The sequence below is a fragment of the Chenopodium album genome, chromosome 18, assembly GCF_948465745.1.
Source record: "Chenopodium album chromosome 18, dcCheAlbu1.1, whole genome shotgun sequence".
Lineage (NCBI taxonomy): Eukaryota > Viridiplantae > Streptophyta > Magnoliopsida > Caryophyllales > Amaranthaceae > Chenopodium > Chenopodium album.
Genome location: NC_137851.1, coordinates 38,875,748 through 38,891,215, shown reverse-complemented (window position 1 = coordinate 38,891,215; position 15,468 = coordinate 38,875,748). Strand labels below are relative to the sequence as shown.

Here is a 15,468-nt window from a genome sequence, read left to right as displayed (position 1 = left end):
ATTATTATTTATTATTATTATTATTATTATTATTATTATTATTATTATTATTATTATTATTATTATTATTATTATTATTATTATTATTATTATTATTATTATTATTATTATCTCTTTAATGTACTATTTTGCATACACTAAGGAACTTATCACTTATCAGAAAAGATATGGGATCTTATTACTTCAATTTTCACTTATTATATTATATGCTTTGCTTTTAGAGCACTAATGATCGAATAGATTATTTATCCTTTAGTAGTGCACACTAAAAGCTTAATCAATCCCACAACACATACATTTCTTTAACGGATTCGAACTCTGATTAATACCAATTGGTGGATTAGATGCTTTCTCATCCCCACTTAATTATTCTAAATGTTCTACTTGGTGAATGCTGTCGTGGATCTTGAAGAATTTTCATAGATGAAAAATATTATTATTTTATAGTATGTAGCATATTATATGTTTTTATAGGTAAGAAGAGTACATCTTATAAAGGTCAAACTTTTACTTGATCAGAATAACACACAAAATTTCCTTGGTAGTGAGGGGGGAAGGGTAAGGGATGAAATTTCTACCGTCAAAGTGCCTTGCCTTTTTTACGTGAAAAAAGTCTTAAAAATATACAAATTAATTTTTAGTATTATTTTAAGATGCTTTGTTTATAGGAGATTCCACCTCATCTTGTACATGGGTGATTAATACAAAATTTAATATAATAGCATTAATTTTTGGATAATTAAAACTACTACATATATCTAAACCCCAACTTGGAGTAATCTCCATAAACTCATAAAGCATAAAGTTTGATAGTTTGGTAGTTTCACTACATGTATCCAAGATGATTAGGATTAAGTATCTTTCGTATATTAGACTAACCTTCTCCTCTGAGTCAAAAAAAAAAAAAAAAAAAAAAGAGATTAATCTTCTCCTCTTTGCTTCTTCTTCTGCAATTTGGATTTTTTTTTTCCTAAGTCAAGTTTTTTTTCCTACGTCAAGTTCAGTAGTAGTATTAATTTATGAAGCATCTAAAATATATTTGTCACTTTCTATTTTTCACAATAATATATTATCACTACTTAAAGTAGGAGTTGAACTAAATATGAAGTACATCAAAACACACTGTTAGTGTAGCTAGGTTGTTTGGTGCAAAGGGCTTCTTCAATTCATAGTAGGTTTGCCACCAATATCTATCTAATAATTCCCGGAATTCCGGATACAGTTAAAGCTAATTCATCGAGAGTTTTTGTATGTTCATTCTAAATTAGCAAAACTTATAATACAAATGATAGAAACACTCATGAATATGACTAACTTTAGGTGTACTCGAAAACAAATAAGAATTTAAATAATGTTATTTCACAATCTTAATTTTGCATCTTAGCATCTTCATGACTTCATCCATTAATCACACATTGTTCTATAAGATTTTCAAAATTTGTCAACTTTTGTGCTTTTTGCATATGATTTCCAAGTCAACGGATCTTGATATTTAAGCTTGCTTAGCTTGGTACTAAAAAATATAATGGATTCCAAAATGTACATGCAATTATTATTATGTAGTTGACTTATGAAAGGCATATTAGTCGACCCGTGAAACTTAAAGTGACGATACATTAAAGGACAATCAAATGATGCTTCATGCAATGTACTTCCATCTAGTCTTGTTTAGCCAACAAATAGCATCAAAATTTAAGAAGAAGATGGGTAATAATACTATACAACTTAAAAGATGACGCACGAATTAAAGGGCGAATGATTCACCTTCCATGGTGCCATGGTGGGCAAGAGATTCTTAACTTAGGGAGTTAGGGTAAAGATATTTTGTAGGAAAAGTTTACGTATACGATGACAATAATTTAAACTATGATAAGAATTTGGGAAAATGACAATAAAATGTGAGGTACTACAAACTACTCCGTACGTAACATTATTTATTAATGTACTTCATTCATGTTTTTTATTTTGGATATTTTAGACTTTAGAGGTTCATCTTTATCAAAAACATCGTTTGAGAACAATTATTAATTGGGATTGTTAGGAAATAGACAAGGGTCGATTGAATTAAGTTATGTATTTGATATGCGCGGAACATAGTAAAAAATATTTGAACACACAAATTATACGTGGTTCGCTCAACATGATCTACGTCCACAAGGTAAGGTATAGTATTTTCTTATTAGCTTTCAAGGAGGATAAACAAGAGATAAAACAAAAGAGAAACAACACTCTCCATCTCACAAAATCTCACAAGTGGAGTTAATAACGACTTGAATTGGCTAAGCTAAATAATTAATATTTAGCACTTATGATTGTCCACCCAACAACTCCTTATAAAACATAAGAAATTAAAACCCTAAAGAAACCTTAAATTATTCCCCAAGAAATATCATTAGTGACCATCATAAGCATACCTGAAATTAGGAAACAAAAAATGCTTGGCTGATCCTCGATAGGACGATACGGGGGTAAATGAGCTGATATATTCGTGAACTACTAGCGAACAAGCTCAATATTTCTCGATGAAGCACGAGTGTGCATCAAGAAATTCGAGTTTTGATTGTCTTTTGTAAAACGACCAAAATTTTTTCGTTTTTTTATCGGAATTGGGCATATGACCTATCGTTAGAAAGCTATTGAAATAAGCTATCACCTTCTATTTAAATCACCTCAAGATCACTTCTGTATTGAGAGATATGTGCATTTGAAGTCTACCCTTTTCCATTGCACTAGATTACTTCAAGTCACAATTAAAAGGTTATTCGGGTAGGATATGGTTTAAGTCATTCAATTTAGGGTCTACTATACTTTAGATCAGATCGCTTTGAATTTTCAAATATGTTAGGGTCAATATCGGGTTAGGTTGGATTTCCGGTTGAATCTACTTGTCAAGTTTAGATTTGGTAATTACGGCTCAGATCATTTCAACTAAAATTCCTTTTATTAATTTATGAATTTTGTTATAACTTCTTCACAAAAATTCGTTATATTAAAAAATTTAGAATTTATAACTCACATTGCGGACGTTTTGTGAATATATAACCTTTATTTCCAAAATTTTATAGATTTAAGTTTTTTGTGATTATATGTTTTTGAAAATTCTTTAAATTTATTTTATTCAAAATTTAACAATTCTATTCTATTTATTAATTTATTCGTTTATCCTACAATACTTGCATCTTTTCACCACCCACACTTTTCACCTTCGTCTTCCACTAACTCACTATGTTTACACCTTTTTTTTTTTTTTTTTTTTTTTTTTTTTTTTTTTTGTGTGTGTGTGTGAAACTCATTCAGCCTAATCAACATTCAACACTATTCTACTTTCATTAATTAAAAGTCATATGACATGTACAATAGAGATTTGACGTAAACAACTACATAAGATATTGAATCAAATAAAAATTTCCTTCATAAAAACTACGATTGTCGAGTAGATTTTGCATTGTGGAATATCTCCCGCTTATAACGCTGGAAAATACAACCTTGTTGGGGAGACAATCTAACGATCCTTTGTAGTCGTGAGGATGTTTTCCTTATGATTTATCTGTCTATATTCGAAAACTTGATAACTTTTTCACCAACGAAATATTTTCACGACAATCTATTAGATCTAATATCATGGATTCAAAACTAAGAAATTTCTTCGCCGAAAAGAGGGGATAAACCTTGTCTTTCGAAGGAGGTCGAAAAACCCTTGTCTTTCGAAGGAGATCGGAAACCCTTTCTTTTGAGGAAGAAAAGTTACTCTTAAAAGGAGGAAGCTTTATTATAAACCTAAAAAACCTTTAAAGAAACAAGAATTGGGGCTTTCCATCGGTTAAAACCGATGGAAGCCCCATCAAAATTCAACAATGGATGGAGGCTAGAGTTTTGGAGAGAGGAAGGAGGAGAGGCTACCATCTTATTTAAGTATCTTATTATTACTTATTTCAATTTCAAATTTCATAACAAAAAAAAGGTTCGAAACACATGAAATAAACAAAAGTAATGTAAATGAAACAGTGTTAAGAAGAGCATTTCTTAGCCTCAAATAACTTCGGTCATTAAGGAATCTAATAACATTGTAATAATTTGATGGTATTATCTTAATACCAACATGTGATACTATATATTGATACCAACATCTCATATTGTGTTTGCCGGTAGTAATGTAGGAGAATTTTGTTATCATAATTATACCATCTAACCATAATTTTATATCTACAAACATTATTAGAAACATTAATGACTTAAGTTATTAGAGATGGAGAATTTCCCGCCTTAAGAATAGTCCCTTATCCATTGGTATGTAGCAAATTTCACAATGCGCTATCTAAGAAAGTAAAATGACAAAAACCAAATATTACATGACAATGACCTTGAAATAGTATGTCTCCACTAACGTCACTAGCTAGCAGAGTTTGAGGGTGTAAAAGGGTGCGCAATCAATGAAATTATTGCATGTTTTCCATGACCCTGGTAGTCGGAGAAAATGTCATCGAAAATACCAAAGAATTTCCACTCAGGTGGCTGCCCACTATAACAGTTGTCTCTAGAGTTGTTTAGTAACCGAACCGAAACCCGACTGTTTCGAACTGATCCGAAAAGAAATTAAACTGTTTAAAACCCGTTTTTTGGAAATCGAAAACTGACCTGACTCAATTTTTTCCAACCAAAAACTGAACTAAACCGAATTTGTGCGCACCGTTACTAACCCGACCCGTTATCAAGCCAAACTGTTACAACCTAAAACTGAAAGCAACCCAAACCGATTACGTCTAAACTCAATAGTAACCGACCCATTTTAAACCGAAAACCGTTTAAACCTGGCAAAATCCGATAAACCTAAATCGTTCTAACCCGTAACCCGTTGTGACCGAACCGTTTACGAACCGTAACCCGTTGTGACCGAATCGTTTACGAACCGTAACCCGTTGAGACTAAACCGTTTAAAACCCGTAACCCGTTATGACTGAGTCATTTACAACCTGTAACCCAATATGTTTATGATCTGATCCGTTTCAACCCACTACTCGATAAACCTAACTTATTTATGATTTGACTTGATTATAACATGACCCGTTCCTACCCGTTATCTAACTAACTCGGCTCGATAATCATCCGACTCAATTTTAACCCGATATGATTTGAACTGAAACCCGCTTCAAATTAGGTAAACTCGTTTTCAAACCAACCAAGTTCAATCCAAACCGATTATAACCTGAAACGATAATGATTGAACCCAATTTCACCTGATCTGTTTTGAACCGAAACTCATTTTCGAACCGACCCAATTTACCCCAAACTGATTATGACCTGAACCAATTACGACCCGTCCTGATTAAGACCCGAACTGTTTTTAACTGAAACCCACTTTAAACCGGCTAAACCCATTTTCAAACCGACCCGGTTCAACCCAAATTGATTATGACCCGAACCGACTAGAACCCGACCCGATAAGAACCTGATCCGAATAGAAATTGCAATTAAAAAAGCAAACCGAACTGATCCGATAATTTTCAAAATCGACCCAAACCGACCCGCTTATTATTTCAACCCGTTATAAACCGACCCGTTATAATCCGAAACTGATAAACCCAACCCAAATTCAAACTGTTTACCCGAATTGACACTCCTAGTTGTCTCCCATATTTTTGTAAGTGATTGCTTTTTACTTGTAGTAGTAACTAGTATTCCGTAGTCCGTGGTACTAACTACTCGTAGTAAGCAACAGGCAGGTAACACCAAGGTCACCAACTAATATTTTGCCTTAGATTAAGCTTATGTTTTGCACAGATGTGTTTAGCATAAAGATATACGAATTATGTATCTTCTACTATTACAATTTTTAGACAAGATCTTTTCTATGAGTACAATTTTACGTGTGCCTTGATTGCATTGTTAATTTTTGTTGAACAATAATTTATCTTCTCAAGTAATACATGTCAGTGTTCCATGCTAATAAAAAAGAGGAGAAAATTAATTACTTTGTCATGCTAAACAACTAAAGGATTACTTTTTATATTGTCATATGTTTTATATTGAGATAGCCTTGAAACTTATGAATCAACTAGACTCTATTTAAAACACAAATTCAAAAAACGATCCCTCCAGGGTTTGGGCTCTTGGGAGAGTTTCTCTAGCGCTCCTGCTAGTTTTCTGCTTCATTCTCGAAGATTTTGGTTCGATTTTTCTATTTTTTTGTTGGTAGAGATGGATTCGTTGGTGATTTCTCGAGAATGCCAAGGGGAGAAGAAGGTACAGGATGTAGTGAAGGAGAGGGGTGAGATTGAATGGGGGGAGGATAGGGATGAGGAAAATCAAGCGTAAATGGATTTGGCGGTGGTCGGAAAACTCTGGACGACCTGGATGATGAGTGACATTTATGGCACTCATTTCGTCCCTTTTTGGATGAATTCTATTTCATTTTATCACTCTTTTCTTTAGTTTTCCTTAGTTTTATTCTTGTTTTCTTCATTTTTATACCTTTTGTAGTTAGTTTCTCTATTTTATGCATTTTCTAGTTTACTTGTTATTTTTCTCTTTTACTTGTTTTTTTATCATTTGTTTGTAGGTGGTGATTGATTGTCAAAGAATTCCCGAGCTTCCTCTCTATGATCTTTCATTGTTTTCATGCCTAAAGCTTGTGCAAGAAGTTTCAAGTCTCAGGTGGATCCAAGGGGCATGCTTCAAGGCCTTGTATATGCCTTTCTCATGGCTTATACTCTTCAAGAAATTCAAGAAAGTTTCTGCCTACCTTGTCCTCCATCATCATCATCTAGGATGTGTGCACCACTTGAGCTAGGACAAAGAGAAGAAGGGGGAAAGACCCAGCTAGGTGCGGGCGCACCCAGGGAGTGTGCGGCCGTACATTGGTCGGGTGCGGCCGCACACCTGGTGCGTGCGGGCGCACCAATCTGGGTGTGTTCCCGTGCGCGCCACTCTCTCTCCTCCAAGCGCCCGCACCGACGTGGGTCTATTTTTGGGCGTCAATACCGACCTCCTCTTTGTATATATAGTTATTTCTTTCTATTTTTGAGAGTGTGTTTTTTTTTGGGGAGATTGGATTTCATATAGTTAGTTTTTGATTAGAATTTTAGAGAGAAAAACTCAAGGTTTGAAGAGAGAGAAACTCATGGTTTTTGGTGATTGTTCAAGAATTCTTCATTGTAATTGATCTTTAGATCAAAGTTTTGTAAGGATCTTCTTCTTGATTTCAATACAAGTTTGATTCTAGTTGATTTCATTTGTTTTCCATGTTATTGTTGATTGATTGAAGTTTGTTTGATGGTTGATTGAAGTTTTATTGATTTTTTGATTGATTGTTGATTTGATCTTTGATTTCAATTATGTTGATGATGAAATTGATGATTAGTGTAGTTTTGATCTTGATTTCCATGGCTAGTGAGTAGTTTTCTAGATAGGGAAATGGTGAAGCATGTTTGAGTGATGGATTAGAGTAATTTGGGGATAATTGATGGAGTTGATGATATGATTAAATTTGGTTGATAATTCTTGTGCATGTGTGTGATTGATTGAAGTTTGGCCATCTTTGATTATTGCACTAGATTGCATTGTGAGCTTGCTATGATACGGACCATTGATTAGTAACTTGCAATTTCACGATTGAGGTGCTTTGTGACGTTCCCTAGGTAGTGTTTAGCGTAGTTGACGCTAGTTAGACCTCTAGGTGAACTAACTTGGTATGCTCTTTTGGATACATGATTGATCTTCCTTCATATCACTTGACTTAGTCGGTTTGACCTCCCAAATTACCATTTTCCATAAAAATAACATGTGGATCCATTGCCCTAGTGTCTTTTAGATTGATTTCATACAAGTTCTTGCATCATTTAGCCCTAGCTCTAGTTTCCTTCATAAACCCCTTTATTTGACTTCGGAATAGCTTGACTTAGGCATTGTGCATTCGACCTCCATTCCCTTGGGTTCGACCTTGAATTACCACTACACTTAATAGGGGTTTGTTGAGTTACAAATTTAGTTTGATTGGGTGGGGTTGTAGCCCAACGACCTACCGTTCTTCATCCCATCAAAATGGCGCCGTTGCCGGGGAATGGTGCTTTGAGTGCATGTTGTTGCTGAGTCTATTTCACTTTATTTGCAAAATACAAAAAGATTTTACACTTTAGGCTACACTTGTAGCCGTGCTACTTATATTTTCTTTGAGTTTTGTATGCATAGGTCCCGAGATCGTTCATTTGTTCCCTTTGATCCGGAGATTGAAAGAACTCTCTTAAGGAGGAGAGTAGCAAACAAGACATTGGATTATAGTTCCTCAAGCGAAGAAGAGATTGAACAAGAGCAAGTCATGGGAGAACAACCAAGAGTTGCCTTGAAAGAATTGGGAGTGCCCGGTGCATATAGGTTCGAGAGCGGCATAGCTCCACCTACAACACCGGCAAACGATTTTGAAATTAGGCCGGCAATGATCACCCTAATTGAGAGGAGACAATATAGTGGGGTAAAGAACGAGAGCCCATTGAACCATCTTAAGGAGTTTGAAAAATATTGTAACACAATCAAGGTTAATGGAGTGTCTCAAGAATTTATCCGCCTTAAGTTGTTCCCTTTCTCCCTCATAGGAAGGTCTTTGGAATGGCTAGACAAAGAGGTGAAGCCCAATTCATTGAGAACGTGGGATGATGTCACTAAAGCTTTCTTGTCCCATTTCTATCCTCAAAAGAAAACGGCGGAGGCAAGGGCTTTAATTCAAGGGTTCAAGCAAAAGCCAAATGAGAGTCTTTATGAAGCATGGGAAAGATTCAAGGAGTACCAAAGAGAATGTCTTCACCACGGAATTCCAACATATCAATTGATCCAAATCTTCTATGGTGGTTTGAGTCCTCAAGGCAAGGCATGTCTTGATGGAGGGGCCGGTGGTCCAATCATGAACAAAACCGAAGAAGAAGTTGTGGACATAATAGAGGATGTGGTGACTTACTATAGAGATTGGCAAGATGGGGAAAGAGATTCTTCAAGCAAGCAATCTTCTTTGTACTCGGTGGACCATCTCAATGCCATCAACAATCTTTCCTCTCAAATGACAAACTTGGGAAAGGAGATGACGGCAATCAAGGCCAAGTTGGAAAGTGTTTCTTCCTCTTCTCAAGCTTTAAATCTTCCCTCCCAAATTAAGGGGAGAGGTACTTCTTCTAACTCTCAAACTCCTACTTCACATAATATGCCTATGGGATGTTTGTTTTGTGATGTATGTGGATCATATGACCATGATTCTAGCAATTGCAACAATGAATGTGTTGATGAATTTGACAACAATGAGTGTGAGCATGTGAATTTTGTGTCAAACAATAATGTCCAAAGGTTTGATAATCAAAGAGGCCAATGGAATAGGAATTACCAAAACCAAGGCAATTTTGACAACTATAATCATGGTGGTGGTTATAGGAACCAAGGGAATCAAGGTTCTCGTGGTAACCATAACCAAGGTTATAGTGGCCAAAATAAAAGCCAAAATTATGGTAATCAAAACCAAGGTTATGGTAATCAAAACCAAGGTTATGAAAATCATAATCAAGGTGGTGGTAACCATAATCAAGGTTATGGTCAAAATCAAAATAGGGGTAATTGGAACAATCAAGGAAGGGGAAATTTCCAAAACAATGCTCAAAGAGGTCCCCCTCCCGGATTTGTTTCAAAGACTCAAGGTGAAAATTCCTATTCACAACCTTCTTCTCCTAGGACTACTTTGGAGGAATTGATTGATAATCAAACCAAGATCATTAACACCTATATGGCGGTTAGTGATAAGAAATTCAATGAGATGATGACTCACAATAAGATGCTTGAGACTCAAATAACCCAATTAGCAAGCACTATTAAGGATTATGCTAGTCCTTCATCTTTGCCTTCCCAAGGTGTTGAACCAAAGAAACCTGTGTACTCTATTGCCAATAGTGGAGGAAATGACTTTAGTGAGGGAGTTTCTTGTTCAAAAGAGGGAGAAGATGAGAGTGGTGCTATGGAGAATGAAGATGAGAGGGTTGAGTCTAAGGAAATTTATTGTGAGGTTGAGGAAAAAGAAGAAAGTGTTGTTGAAAAGATGAGTGAGGTAGAGAGATTTCCCGATCTACCATACCCCCAAAAATACTTGAGATTCAAAATGGATGAGCAATTTGGGAAGTTCCTTGAAGTTCTTAAGGAAGTCCATGATTCCACACCCTCTACCGAGCCAATTCCCGATATGCCTTAGTACTCCAAGTTTCTTAAGGAGATATTAGAGGAGAAGGAAAATTTTGATGAGGGTAGTTCGGTGGAAGGAGGGAAGTGTTTTAGTGCTCTTGTCCATGGTGAGCTTCCGGAGAAAATGGAAGATCCGGGGAATTTTTCAATCCCTTGCCAAATCAAAAAGATGGTTTTTGAGAGTGCTTTGTGTGACCTAGGGGCTAGTGTGAGTATTATGCCCTTTTCGGTTTTCAAGAGGCTTGATCTAGGTGAGCTTCAACCATCTAATATAACACTTCAATTGGCCGATCGCTCTATTAAGCTTCCTAAGGGGAGAATTGATGATGTCCCTCTAAAGATTGGAGAGTTTGTCTTTCCCGTGGATTTTGTTATTTTGGAGATTGAGGAAGATGAGCATATTCCAATCATTCTAGGGAGACCTTTCTTAGCCACCTCGGGAGCCTTAATAGATGTGAAGGGAGGCCAAATCACTTTGAGATGTGGAAAATTAGAAGAAATTTTTAAGTTGAAGCCAATGCATGAGTCCTTATCTTGTGTGCAAGATATAGCATGTGCTAGTCTTTCTCGTTCCATTGATGATGTGTGCATGGTTGATTCTTCTACTAACAATACTTTTGAGATTGTTGATGATGTTTGTGCAAGTTTTGATGATGTTAGTGAAGAAGAAATTGTAATTCCAAAGCTAAGGGATGAGAAAGAAATTGAGATTCCAAATTGGTTCAAGCTTAATTCTCAAGATGAAGAGACAGCTTCCATGGTTAAGGATGTTGAAGTCAAGCCGAAGAAAAAGGCCCGTGACTCGAAGAAATCAAGAAAAATAAAGAAATTGAGAAAAAAGAAGGAAGAATTTGAAAAGAATTTTGTGAAGGTTTCATTAAGCAACGATGAGAAGTTGCTCAAAATTGAAGAAGATTTTGCTCCATCAACTACCTTGAAGAAGGTGGTGTTCTTTGACCCTCCATGATTTGGAGGAAGGGTCGAGCTTAGGACCTTAAGCAAGCGCTTCCCGGGAGGCAACCCGGAGTTTCTAACTTTTCCTTTTGATTTTTTTTTTTTTGAATTTTCTTATTTTTGGTTTCTTTTATTACTTTGTCTTTTCTTTCACTTTTCTACTTGATTGGATTTTTAGGATGACTTTTGCGGGATTGGAATTCTACAAGAATGCATGGTGAATGGAAGGTGTTCGTGGCACAAACTATATTTTGTTCGATTCTAATCGAAATTTGAGGTAAAAAGGGTAAGAATTTTAGAGAGGTAAGATAGGAAATCCATGTTTTAAAAGTTGGAGGAATTTGATACTTAGTGAATTTTTGTGGTGAGCAAATGAATTTTCAACTTTGAGGTCTTTGAAAATGATTTTAGCTACTGCCTATGTTATTCCTCATCACCATCATGATTCATGTGCGCACCCAAATAGGCAGTAAGTATCAAAAATATGAGAAAAAGGAAGATTTGGAGACGCACAGGGGTGTGCGGCCGCACACGAGGCTTGTGCGGGCGCACACCAGTTTTGTGCGACCGCACATAGCTGGACGTGCAATATATCTTCTTCCTCCTCCTTCTTCCCTTCATTTCATCACTTCCCCTTATCTTCCTCACGCATAACCCTCTTCCAAACCCCCTTATTCACCATCAAAAATCTCTTAAATCCTCACTAAAATCACTCCATTTTCACTCAAAATCACTCACAAACCTTCCTACACTCAAAATTCCTCACAAATTGACCCAAATTTCACTCACTCTCTCTCCTACTCTTGTTGGCTGAAAATTGGGGCTTTTGTAAGGAGTCGAAATTTCTTGCTCTAAGTTGGTTAATCTTGCTTCTTTTATGGTATAATCGCTAATCCTTACTTTAATTTTGCCAAATATATCATAATTTTGCATAGATTGAAAAATTATATGAGCATGAATAGTGTAGTATTGGTTTTGTGATTTTTGATGCTTGATCTTGATATTGGTTGTGATTTGGTGATGTTTATTGATTGATTTTGCATAACATTGTATTGTTTGTTGATTTTGTAGTGATTCTCATCATTTTTGGTTGATATCTTGTGAGTTGGATTTTTGGAATATGGGTAGTATGTTGTGATTGTTGGTATTGGTCTTGTGGTTGTTCTTGAATTGTTGAAAGGAGTTTTTCTTGGATTATTGGTGTTGTTGATTGGTTTGGAATTGGTTTTGATTGAAAGGAAGTGTGAAATTGGAGTTTGGTGATTTTGGTAGTAAGTGGTGAATTTGGGTGTGGTATTCTTGGTTCATTGGTTTTGCTCATTGTTCATTGTTGGTGACCTTTCTCAAACTCTCAAACATGTCTAAATACTTCAAGAAACTCACCAAGAAAAGAAAAACCGATGTTAGCATCGATGAGCCTCGCCCAAGTACCTCCTCAAGGCCGAGTACATCTTCTAGGCCAAGTACTTCCAACCCCTCTTCCTCTCAAACACGACCTCCAACCTCTCTACCCAAAAAGAAAAATTTCACCGACAAACAAAAGACCTTCTACCAACAGTTGAAGGAAGAGAGAACCCTCAAACAAACCCGCCATTATTTCCAACCCGACATGGTAAAATTGGGGATTGATGATGATGTGCGGTCGTTGCTCTTAAACCTTTGGTTGGGTTCTTTCATCACCGATGCCTATCGCACCTACAAGGAGCCTACATTGGAATTCTTGGCTACCTTGGAGCTTGTACCCGTAGGAGGGGTATATCGGGTGCGATTCCAATTGTTCAACCATATCTTCGATCATTCCTTGGAAGAGTTCAACGCGGCATTGGACTTTGATCCCCATGGGGATATTTTGAACGTTGAACCCTATATCTTCCCGGAGTAAGATCACAACTCATGGTGGGAAGACATCTCGGGTGGTAACGAGTTTATCACCCACAGGGCTAAGATTTCATCGGTGTACCAACCTTGCCTTAGGGTTGTGCACCGTCTTTTGGGCTATGTGGTGTTCCCTAAACAAGAGTTGGGGAAATTGAGCAAGATGGAGCTCAAGGTCTTATGGTTGTCTACCCGCCCGAAGTATGTGGGCCGGTTGAACTTGGGGTATATCTTTGCCCAATATTGTGTGGACCTTCGTGGCCGGAGTTCGGGAGAGATCCCATGCGGGGGCATGGTGACTAGGCTCTTGACTCACCTTCGCCTTGATGCATATCTCCCATTTTGTAAGGAGATTGGGGATAGCAACTCCCTCTACCTTGACATGCAACAATTGGGTCAAATCCAATTCATCTCCAAGGGCTATAGTGAAGGGAGATATGAATGGCTAAGGGGCAATGAGCATTGGTGCTATTTGCCTAACCCCGGCTTGACTTCTTTGGCCCGGATCGCCAACAATGTGTGGCATGTCCCCAAGTCCTTTCGGCGTCCTAACTTCGACTCTGATGAGGATGAGGAAGATGATGAAGAAGAAGAACAACAACAACAATTTCCACAACAACAAGCTCCTCTACCTTCGTATGGGCATCCATATTGGTCAGGGCCTTCCAACCCCGATACCGAGCGTCGCTACTATCCGGATGAGCGCGGTAACTATGATTACAAGGCTCCGGGTGGTAGTGACTATAGGGGTGATCCTAACTACCCCCATGTCCATCCCAACCACCCCTTCGAACTCACTTTACCCGATAACTTCACCCCTCTTGCTTCTTGGCAACAAGATCTTTTCAAGGGGCATTATGGGTGGCCCGAGGGGTACACCGGAGGATGGGAGCCTTACCCTCATCCCTTCGATGACTCCGAGCGCAACAAGGACCCCAATGGGGCCGGGCCGAGTGGTAGTGGTGGTGGTGATGGTAGTAGTTATTAGTTCCCTTTTGCTTTTCGTGCTTTTTGCCTCCATCCCTTATATTTTTGATGCATGTTTTGTTTTTCTTGGGATGTTGAGATGTATTTTTATCTAGCTTGGGGGAACTAATAATTTGCTCGGTGACCAATTTTGTTGTTGTGTACATACCTTAGTTGTTTGCATGCTTATTTTATTACTCTTGTTTGTTTTCCTCATTTTTTTGATCTCTAGGCTACCTTCCTTGTAACTAGCTTGCTTTCCCTATTTGTTTAGATGCTTGTTGTTTGTGATGATGCTTTGCTTGAGATATTGTTGTTGTTGATCCCTTTGATCCAAATCCCTTGAATCCAAATCTTGTAGTTTAGTGTAGTTCTTTAGTTAGTTTAGATTTTCTTGCTTTCTTAGTTTCATTTCTTTTATTCTTTCTATTCTTTGATTAGTTTAGCTTTTATTTCCTTTGGTTGTATATACTTTTTGTTTAGATTAGTTTCCTTTAATTTGTTGTTTTCTTTTCTTTGTTTTGAAGTTACTAACCATTTTCTTTGTTCATAGTTTCTTTTATTTCTTTTTCTCACTTGGTTCCTTGAAGAGCTTTTGGATATGGAATGCAACGAGGTGGTTTCTACTTGCTTCGTTTATTTTTGCTAAGCTTGGAAGCCCGGTGAGACCTTTCTTATTTTTCTTTTTATTTTCCTTGGTTGCATAGAATAGGATTAGTTTAGGGGAAGTTGAATGGTTCGAGGATGAATGCTTGTTAACACGTAATGTGTTTGGGATCGATGACGTTGATGTCGATCGATCACTTGTTTGTCGATTGAGATTTTTATGTGTTTAACTTGCTTTCTAGTCCATTGCATGCTATTTCTCCTATATTTCCTTTTCTATGTCTCCATTTCCTTTCTTTTATTTTCTTTTATTTTCCTTTTCTTTTACTTTCCTTTATTTTTCTTTTTATTTTTGATGTGATTTTGAGGCTTTATTTTTCATTTTTCTTATGAAATGAACTTTGTACATTGGTCTTGTCTTTTGCATGATTTTCTTCCTAGGTTGTAAAGGTATGCACGGTTTGAGACTATGTTCGGTTGACTCTAGGATAGGTGTATGCTAGGGTAGTTGGTTTGAACTAGGAGGATCATGAAGCCGGATTCTACTTGTTTGTGGCATGTTGGTAGTTGCTCCCTATAGTCAATTTGACACCATTAGTGAGTTTTTGCTACATCCTTGTGAGGTTACTTGTTTTTCAAGCCTTCAACATTTCTTGTATGAGCGGCGTGGATCCTTGACTATGCAAACCTAATCTAATAAAGCTTGATGTATGATTCTCAAACCCGAGACCGAACTATCTAGGAAGGACAAAGGCACATTTTTCGGGGTGGTGTTTTTCATTTTTGATATATTTTGTTATTTTCTTTATTTTTGGGTTTACATTTGCCTTCTTGCAACCATTTGAGCCTTATCCCTTCTTTTCA

The 15,468-nt window shown here is 36.9% G+C and overlaps 1 non-coding gene across 1 annotated transcript; it reads right to left on the bottom strand.

Annotated features, from left to right (window-relative positions):
- Positions 1 to 8,696: 8,696 nt before the first annotated feature.
- LOC145593273 (small nucleolar RNA R71) lies at positions 8,697 to 8,802 on the bottom strand. The gene has a single exon (XR_014102633.1). It is a non-coding gene; the product is annotated as a small nucleolar RNA R71 (small nucleolar RNA).
- Positions 8,803 to 15,468: the final 6,666 nt, after the last annotated feature.